Source organism: Gallinula chloropus, assembly GCF_964237585.1.
Source record: "Gallinula chloropus genome assembly, chromosome: 15".
In the NCBI taxonomy this organism is placed as follows: Eukaryota; Metazoa; Chordata; class Aves; order Gruiformes; family Rallidae; genus Gallinula; species Gallinula chloropus.
In genome coordinates this window covers 11,258,709-11,269,067 of record NC_140100.1, presented here as the reverse complement: position 1 = coordinate 11,269,067, position 10,359 = coordinate 11,258,709, and positions in this window count along the sequence as shown.

Here is a 10,359-nt window from a genome sequence, read left to right as displayed (position 1 = left end):
AGCAGCTTAGGCGCGCTAAACCCGCGCCCTGCTGCCCCGGCAACCCTGGCTGTAGTCCCGGCCGCCCTCCCGCCGTGGCATTGCTTTGTATCCTTGTGTATCTAGAGCAAGAGTTCCGTACTAGAGCCGTGAGTCTCTGTGTTCCTCTCACCCAGGGCTTTTGTGAAAAGAACCGTGAAGTAGCACAGCGGGCTGTAAACGCTACTAGCCGAGCTCCCCTGGGGTTAGGATGAGGCGAGGCACAAGCACCCCGTGGTGGCGTGGCTGCTGGGCATCTCTCGCAGGCACTTGGCTTGGAAACAGGCTTTGTTTTGATGTCTTCTGTGACTGATAAATGCCACTGTAAAAGCTTCTTCAAACTCTGAAATTCAGTCAACTCCTGTTAGGTCATGGGCCCAGGCTCCCTGGTTGGTTTTGGGTGCCCAGAGCCTGCTGCAGGCCCCCTGGATGTGAAAACTTAAGTGTGATCCAGAGCAAAGTCAGTCGATGCTTGGATCTCTTCCTTTTCATCTGATACTGGGTGCTTTTTGTGTTATGTTGTAATAAACATCCCTGGGATACTCATTTCCTGGAATAATTCTGGCCATTAGCATAAAAAATAACAATGTGTGTATCAAAAAAGAAAAATAAACCTCCAGAAAAGCACTTCTGGCGTTTCTTGGTGTATTCTACTGGTAGTTCAATCAATAACCAGATTTTTCTGAACATTCCTTACTTTTTACAGTACTTTCAAAAACAAGTCATCACTAGGTTTCAGGATGCTGAATCAGACAGAAATGTTTCTTAACTTCTGCCACCCATGTGTCATCAGCTTAGGTATCTGATTTTTCAAATTGCTTTATTAGCACTAAGATGTGGCTGATCAGTTTTCATAATAAAACCATAAAACTTTATTGATGAAATGAAAGTTCTCAGAGTAATTTTGGTGTACTTGTTTATGGTCAATATGTTGATGTATTACTGCTAGTGGAGAAATATATATCTTGGGGGAATTGTTGTGAAACATGGAGACACGTAATTAAAGCACATGAGCTTCCTTATTGCACTGAACTACTTTTAAAACCACCACTGAGTGGTTTAGCTATTTTTCCGTAAGGATAATCTATAACTTGCTCATCCTTCAATAAGTCACTTCAGAGGCTTGTATAAGAGGGTGGGGAATCAAAGCTCTTCCTTTTTTTCCCCCTTCTTTTCACAGATCCCCAGGGTGTCTTTTCCCAGGTGGGATTTTTTGTGCAGCCAAGGCTGTAGCTGTGTGACTCTGCTGCCCTCCTGAGAGGCTGGGCTGCGCTTCAGCTCGAGAGCATGCAGGATCACTTTGTAAGGGAGCTGGACACTTCAGGGATGCCCGTTTACCTGGAGGATTTTGGTTCCTTGGTTGAGTGTCACGTTTCATGGGCCCCATTTGAAAAACTCCTGGCTGATCATTCCTGAAAATTGAGGAGATGGAAATTGAAACCCCTTGGCAGCCTTCCTAAAAAATCATTTGGTATTGTTCAGCCCTCATGCTGAGCGTGTGATTCACATGCCAGGCACAAATGTGTGTTGTACCACCAGAGACAGAGACAAAGTATGCATTTTTACTGGGGCCGTGAAGCCAACCAAGCGTGGGGCCTCTTTGTGTTTGGCTGTATGGGGCAGTTCTCTCTAAAATAGGGGTACTTACAGTGTAAGACTGCCCTAGAGGTTGTCACCCAGGGGGTCAGGGAGTCAGTTTGGCTTTTTATTTATTATGTTCCTCATCTTACCACTAAGAATACAAAGAAGAAAGGTGAGTAATGTTTGATGTTTAATTAGTCTTTCCAAAACTCCATGTACTAGAAAAGTATGGGGTTAATGACCCCATGAGAACAAATAAAGATTGGAGGAATTGAAACAAGATTTACTTCCCCAGGGGTTTTATGAATTATTCTCTCTCTTTTTTTCCTATTTATTTATTTTCAGTTGAGAGAGCTTTTTAGACACTTGGAAATGTTCCAATGGATTTTATGAACTACGGCAATCCCAGGTGGGAAAACAGGAAGATAGGTATGCTGAGGAGGAGAGAAGGTTCTCCAGATTCTCCTGGGGCCTGGAAGTCACATGCAGGGAGCATGGTAGGTTCCTCTGTGTGTTATTTCTCCAACGTACCTTCTTCACAAAAGCAGCAGTTCTCAGTCTGTGCTGAGCACAGGAGCCAGTGCCATATGCTGTCTCCATGATGCTGGATATCCATCTATCACACCCAGTAACATCATGTGTTTCAAGGACTTTTTTCTTTTGTGTGGCTCCTCTTCATATTGCCACAGCTCCAAAGTGCTTCTGAACCCCCAGGGAAGTTCTGAGTTTTAATCTTTTTGAGGGGGAGTCTTGTGTTTGACTCCCCCCTGCTTTCCCTGTGCAGCATGCAGGCAGGTCCTGAATCGGTACAAGAGATCTGCAGACAAGTCCTCTGCAGTCATGCCAGGAATGTTGCTTTGGGCAAAATGTCATCTTAAAGTAGTATAAGAAGTGTTCACTGAAATCCACACTGAACGTGGCCGGTGCAGGATGGACATGTCTTACACAGTTCAGGAGTTGGGAAAGCACTAGCCATTTGGTAGAAGTGGTCCTCAGTTGTAACAGCACAGCTTCTGAACACAGAGCAAACTGATCTGTTACCAATTCCCTGCTGTCTAGTGAGGATGATTTTAATCCAAAGGTTGATGGGGTATCATTTGTTTGAGTTTTTTAATCTTGCTGACCGGAGGAGTTGCTTGGGAACAGTTGTTGGAAGTTCTAAGATGTGTGTTTCTTTTCTGGGGAGACAAAATATGCCAAGATGGTGTAGCAAGCTGCATTAACACAAAAGTGGCTGGGGTTCTGTGTTTCTGCATGGTTTTACCAAAAAGGGGAAAACCACACCAGGCAGAGGGCAGGTCTGGGACCGCAGAGCCAGCTGGGTCCTTGCCCTGTTTCCTGCTTCACCTGCCCCAGGCACGGTGGTGCCTGCTGGGCACTGCACACATTTAAGGGTGTGTCTCTGGAGGACAGCATCAGCCTTCAGGAACAGCACTGGCCACCAGTGTGGGTGTGCTGGGGTAACCTCCAGTCTGGCTGGCAGCACCCAGCTGCAAGGGAGAGGGATAAAGCAGCACAGGGAAGAAATTCCTGTGTGAAGGTACCACCCCAGCGCTTCGTGGCCTCTCTGTATTGCACCCTACCTGGTGCTCTGCTGTAGTTCTGTCCCATCCTTACTTCTGCCTGCTTGTGTAGGGAGAGGAGGAAGACAAGACAGTGCAGTATCTGTGTCACACTAAAGGAGAAGCTCCTCATGGTCTGTACAGAGTATGGGGAGACAAGGCTGGAACTAAATTCACCATCTACGAGCTGCTAATTACTGCCTGTATTAGTGTGGACTAATGTTGTCACCCCTAGGTGATCCTTTCTTTCATACAAATCAAAATATGTGAGGTCAGGATCATTCTTTATCTCTGCTCTACAAATGATTAATCCAGGGATAAAGGTACACATCATGTGTCCAATAACAGTTTCTCTCTGTCTTTCTGTTGTGGTCTTCCTGCAGTCCAGCCCAAAAGCAAAGAGTGTTTAAATTCATGGAGGGAAGGAGACTGAGTATCTTGGAGATGGAACAGAAGTAAAGCAACGTGTTCTCCAGCAGGTAACATGGAACCGACTTTTTTTTCCTCTGTTGTTTCCTTTTCGCCCTCTGAGCTGTAAGGGCAGGATTTAAGCTCCCCATTCCCGGGGGTGCAGTTCTGTACGCAGCCCGGTCGGGGGGCAGGGGAAGAGAAGCGGGTGGCCACAGCGGCATCCCCCGGCATCAGGGTCGGAGGCGGGACCGGGGTACCGGGAGGAGCCGCCGCCGAGGCGGGGTGCCGGTCCCCGGGGCACCCGCCGCGCACGGCGAGGCACCTGGCGCGGGCGAGCCGGGGCCGGGCAGCCCTTTGCCGGCGGGTAGGCAGGTGAGGGGCCGGGTGTCTCCAGGGCTTGGGGCTGCGCCAGATCCCCTTGCCGCTGCGGCTCCGCGATTTGAGCAGCGGTGGGTAGGGCCGGGGTCGCCGGGGGGCTGGGGCGTGCGGGGGCTGGGTAGGGTCTGCGCCAGCGCCCCGACGGCGGGGCTGGAAGGTGGTTGCGGCGGGTCTGGGGGGAGTCACCCGAGCGACTGCGGCTTACTAATGCTCGCTTTTAACTTGCGGCGGTACTACTGCTAGGGCTGGACTGCGTGCGCTGTGGGCGTTTGGGCATGTTCTCGGCTTCCTCTGCCCGAGAGGTGAATAGCCACACGGAGCGGTGTCCTGGCCTTGTATCAGCGCTCCTTTATTGTCCCGTGTGTCCTACGAGCTTCCGCTGCCGTCAGCTGGCAGGGTCGGTCCCACGGGGGATTCACAGCCACATCCCTCCCTGATGTATTTAGCCGGTCTGTGGGGTGTTACACCAGCTTGCAGTGAGACAGCTGCTTTAGCTTTGGTGTAGCTTGTGCGTTGGAGTCTGCCTGCTAATGAATGAATGTGGCACTACGTTCTTCCAAACAGCAGGCTGTGAGTTCTGTATGTTCCGATGGGTAACGGGAAGTAAGGAATGATTTGTATTCAGTAAGTGGGGCAGTGTCCTGTTCGTGTTCTTTGTGGTCAGTCATTCTGTGACTCCCTCAAAATACACAGACATGCTATTTAAATGCTTTTCTTTCTTCTTCCGTATCTTTCTTTACACTCCAGCCTACAAAGGTTGAAACATTTCTGTGCAGAAGATTCAATATACATCTAAAGCCCAAGTCTTTACACCCAGGTTTTTATTGCTAAGTTTTTGTCTCTCTGTAATGCTCTGTTAAGCAAATCTGCAAGCAGAACTGCATGGGAGCAGGGCTAACTTCTGCTTCCACTGATCCGATCTCATTATCGTCTCCCCTGGCAGTCCTGGAACCAAGAGCAGCCTGATCCTGCTCTGGGTGGAAGCAGCTGGTCAGCAGGCTCTAGAGCCCTGGCTGAGGTGTGACAGTGTGGGTGCGACGTCTGTCCCTGCCCAGACAAGGGAAAGCAGTGGGATGCCTGTGGTAAGCAGTGTAGTTGAAATGGCACCTGTTTTCAGGCTGATGAAACAGTCCTCCATCCAAAGTGGTTGTTTCCAGTTTATTTTTTTGGGGGTTTTGTTTGGTTGGTAGCTTTTCCCCCAAGTAAGCTTGTTGTGAGGGGTAAAGTCATGTGGTACATCTGCATGGGCTGACATAAGAGGAACTAGCACGTTACAGTGGTGTTCCCTTTCACATTTGTGTGAAAAAAGCTTTTAATTGTGGCTTGTATAGTCCATAATTTCTGTAGGTTTGTTGCAGAATAAAATCCTGACATACTAACATGTTGCACTACCTTTTAATGTATAGCTGTATTTAGTCTAGAAAAAAAGTATTGAATTGATGTGAAACTCTTTGTCCAACAATTTGAAAACTGTATATAAGGATTTTGAAGAGTTATTAGAAACCTGTGACAAAACTAGTTCTCTTTTCTGCTGGTTCTCCCCAGCCATTTCATGGCATCTTGGTTATTTGCCAGACTATTGTAAAAAGCTTTTGTTTTCCCTTAGGGTTATCTGAAATGCTGTTTGTGCAAATAGTAATGAGATGGCAATATACTAACAGGAAGCTGGAGTAGAAATTACAAACAGAGCAATCCTGCTTTTTTTTTGCTGTTGCTTGACAGTGTTGTGTATCTTTAAACTGCAGTTTCTTACCTGAAATGACCATGTGTGTAGTTTTATAAGCTTTTCCAATTGAATCTATGAATGAGACTCCTGTAACAGATACTGCTCATTAAAGTGTAATTTGAAGGTTGTGCTTAAACTAGATAGTTATCCATTGGAAGTACAGAATACACAAAGCTTTCTTTTAAGCAAAGTATTAGTCCTGTTCTAGCAAGCAGTGTCTCATGCCTCCAGTAAAGCTGTGGTAGGCTGCCTTTCCACTGAAAGCAGAGAAGTAATTCCAAGCAGGTACTCAGAAACAGCTTCCTTATTTTTTTTTTCTCTCTTTTTTTTTTTTTTTTTTTTTTTTTTTTTTTTTTTTTTTTTTTGTGTTTGACCAGACATTTCCTTCAAATAGAAGTAGCTGGTAGTGGTGGTTAATGGACTTAAAAAACTTGTTTTGCAGAGCAAGACTTAGTCCTGCTGTAAGCAAAGAACGTGCTAGCCTGCAGTTTGGAAATCTAGTCACAAGACTGACTTGCACAGGAATGAAGCGATTCTTACTTCAGCCTATCCCCTTCCCAATAACCAGACTGGCAGCTGGGCAATGTCTTTTAAGTGTTAAAGATGTAATACAGAGTTCTGTTCACAGATTTTTATTCTTGTTACTCTTTCCTCTCTCTGCCAGGTGTACTATTGTTACTCCTCAGTTCTCTATTTCTAATTTTCCTGGTTGTATATCCCTGATTGTTCTTTACCCAGTGCTCCTGGTTTTCCTGATGGAGTAAGTTTGCAACTTGTGGTCAGAGTTAAGAAAATAAAAGCAGCAAAGCAGCAAATGAAAAGAGCCTTGCTGTCAGAGGGGTGTCTGGGGAAGGGGTTAGGTAATGCAGAATCACTGTGATACATACTTCAGTCCATAAGAATTGAGATCCTATGGGGCCTTTTGGGTGGAGAAGCAGGGAGTTGGTAGGTTAGGGAGAGTACTGGGAATGTTACATAATTAACCAAGCATTTGAACTTGCATCCACTGCCATCAAGCAAAAACTCTGCAGTGTGTGCTGTGTCTTTATGGTGCTTTACTGGACATTAAAATGTAACTACGTGTTGTAATGCTTTTATGACTGTTCCAGCAGCGTGTTTATAATCGAGGGATCTAAACTCAGGTGAAGTAGAATACTGCTTGAGACACTGCAAACACAAGGTAGTTGGCAGTCCTTCTCCCAGTGCCTTATCTAAGCAGCCACGAGTGACAGAAGGGATTTAACTTGCAAACAAAGTGAACAGGATGAAAATACTGCAGTCTTACTATATCTGGGAGGGGGTGGAAATTACAAGAGGAGTGTTAAAGGAAAGAACAGGGCAAACAAGTGAGTAGGTGCAAAGAATGGATAAAGAGTGGATAAGGAGTGAAGCTCATGATGCTGGAGCAGGAACTGGAGGCAAGTGGAGCAGCCAAGATGGACTGGGGAGAGACAGGGAGGGTGGGATCTGAGTTCTGGTAGGTGGCAGAGCACTAAAGGACTAGGAAATGCCTTCCTTTGTGAGCTCAAGGCCCAACAAGCTGTCAGAGACAGCAGCATTGCAACTGTAATGGGGATGCTGTCACTCTTTCCCTTCCCAGTTTGGTTGTCTGTCCCTGTCAGCAGATGTGTCTTTAGTGCCACCACATGCTGTTTTTCACTGGGAAGATCAAGATCTTTTGTAGCAGCGGCACAGTTTACACTGTTGAAATAAGGTCTAGAATAACAAAGTTGACGTTGGCTCTGTAACTGAGCCTGCTGACATCAATAGAACCAGGATGGGAGGCTGGTCAGAGGTGGCACTTGTCCGTGAGCACCTTGGCAGCATACATAGAAGGCAAGTGACTTCAACTTCCCTGTATGATTCATGCTCGTTTCATTGCTAATACGTCAAAGATCAGGCTTTCTTGTGTGTACTGTTTGTGCATCAATTCACAGGCTCTGGATTTTGAGAGCCTTTCCTGGTTGCAGCAGTGTTGGGATTGAGATACTGAAAGAGCAGTGGTCAGTACTGGAACCTAGCTGCTGATGCAGCATGTGGCCTAGTTTTAGCTCTGGTCAGTCTCTCAAACTCACTTTTGGCTTCCAGAAATAAATCTCTTTTTTTTTTTCCAGTATGAATCTCTGTAGAACATGTTATACAGGACAGGGACTTATGAGTAAAATAACGTCTGTAACAGTGAAGCCCTGTCCACTCCTACCCTACAAAACTAAAGGATCTTTATGGAAATAGGACATGTTCAACCTTCTGAATCAGCTCTGAGTTCTATCACCTTCATTCAAGATTATTTATTCCACTATGAAGTGGTTCTGGAACTCAGTGTTTCTATTCCTCTTCAAGACTTGTGTAAGTAGAATTTACTTTATGTAATCCCTTTCACTGCCAGATTACAGGTAAAGGGTTTGAAGTGCTAAGTGGCTTTCCTGAAACCTGATACCAGGAGAAAGTGCTGCTTGAGCAAGACATTTGTGTTTGATTTATATATTAAATGAGGATTAGTGTCGCTAGCAGAGAATTACCTGTACAGGAATGGATGGAGGGAACCTGGAGCAGTTTGTCAAGGCTGTTGGTCTGTGACGTGGAGGCAGTTATTTCTCTTGGAAATGATCCAGGAGCATGAGTCTGCACTGCTTGGATTTTCCTGTTCTGGATCATGACAGCAGGTGTTGAATAATTTAGGTGGAAAACACCCACTTTCCTATCCTATGAATTATTTACATATTGATGATTATTAAACCCATTGATCTTAAACTCTCCTGTCCTTCAGAGGAGGAGCACAAGCTTGATCTAACTGCTTGCCAAAATCCAATGTCGCTCAACAAGTGGACATCACTCTGCATGGGGGAAACTTGCCAAGCTCCTGCTTTCTATCTTTCTTTCACAATGACCTCTGTTCTCCAGCAGCTATTCTTTTTTCCCCTTTTCTTCTGGAAAATAATTTCTAAAAGGGAAAGCTAAGTCTAAATGTCATGGGTTTTTTTTCTGGACTTATGATTTATTTCATGCCATAATAGGTCAAAAAGAAGAAAGAGATGGTTAGTTTGAGCATTACCTGATTCAGGTTCTTTCCAATGAACTGGTCAGAAATTTCTAAGGTGCCAGTCCATCCAACCCCAAACTTGTGATGGAGGCATGTGATTTGAAGAGTTTCTTGTGATCTTGGTATGGAAGAGATGGGTGGATTGGGGTGCCACCTATACACCCTTGGCATGTCACCTGTACACCCTGAGCATGTATGCTCGTACACACTTCCATCCCACCCTACAGCACTTATGGACCAGGTAGCATAGTAATCTTTGAGTGACTTCAGCCTTAGTCAAGGAGCATGGATTATCCATGTTCATGCTCTTGCTCCAAATGCTTCAAGGTTTAGGATCTAATGCTCTCATGTACCAAGAGGAAAATACCCACTTTATTCAGGAATGAAATGCAAAGATTTGGATTTGCCCCAGTATACATGGGGGTTTGATTTAAAACTCTCTAAACTTTGGGACTTGAGAAAAAAGAGAGTGGCTTTAGATGCTGGGGTCATTATAACTGTCCCTGTGGATTTTCATACAAATCCTGGAATTAGGTGAATCTTGAGACTCAAAGAAAATAAAAAGCAGATAATGATGGAGCCTGTAGTCAGTCTGTCTTGGGCTCAGCTGAGTGTCTTAGCCAGCCTTTTTGGACATACCTAGAGGTCTTTAAAATGTGTGTGAGAAAGAGGTGATGGGTGTAGTTTTGTCAGGCTGTTATCTTCCTTCTGGTTGTTGCACTTCAGCAACGTGGCTGATAGAGCTGGTTGATGCTTCCTACCAGCTTGCTTCTGGGGAATGCTCATTCCACACAACCCGTGTGTGTTGCCATCAAAAAAAAAAAAAGCCATTCTCTGCTGTTTGAATGAAAACCAGGCGAGCTGATGAGCAGTTTAGGTCAGTGCTCAGCTTTCCAGCTGCTTTGCTGGCAGGCTTCCCAGCTTTCTGTATGGCTGAGGCTGAGCAAGTCAGGTTCCTAGGAAACCAGTTGAAAAATAATTTTAAAAAAGTCATTTTGCACACTCCTCAAAGGAAGTTATCTGAGAACTTTCTTCCCTTCAGACAGAAATTTTTTCCTCTTTAACTTTTCATTAGTGAGAAATTTTAAAACACTTCACAGGGAGAAGTTTGGTTTTCAAAACAACTCTTTGCAGAAGACCACAGTTATCTTTGTCAAGAATTGTTTCCCTGCTTTTTAATGGACTATAAGGACAGAATGTACTAACTCCTGAAGACTCTGTATAAAACTTCAGATACATTCTAAGCTAGCTCTCAAAAGGTCATCAAGACTTTTGTGGTTCCTGTCAAGGAAAACTTACCTCCCAGGAGATTTAAACTTCCTGTGACTTTTGTGTAAGAGCCTTGGATTCCTGGGGTGTTTATCGATTTTCTGTGGAGATAAGGGGAGGCTCTGGTAATGACTTTCTCCAAATACGGGAGAATCTCACTCTGTTTCTGTAGCCCTGAAGCTGTTGCCTGAAAGTTTCACCTAGGCGAGACTGTGTCATAGTTTCTTGTTGGCAGCAACCACGTCCCAGTGTTTACAGGAGGGATGGGTCACACACTGTATGTTCAAATTGCTGGCTATGTTTTTTTACTGATTGTTGTCAGAAGACATGGGCTTCATCCTGCTATTATCAAAAGTGTAGGCAATGTTCAATGT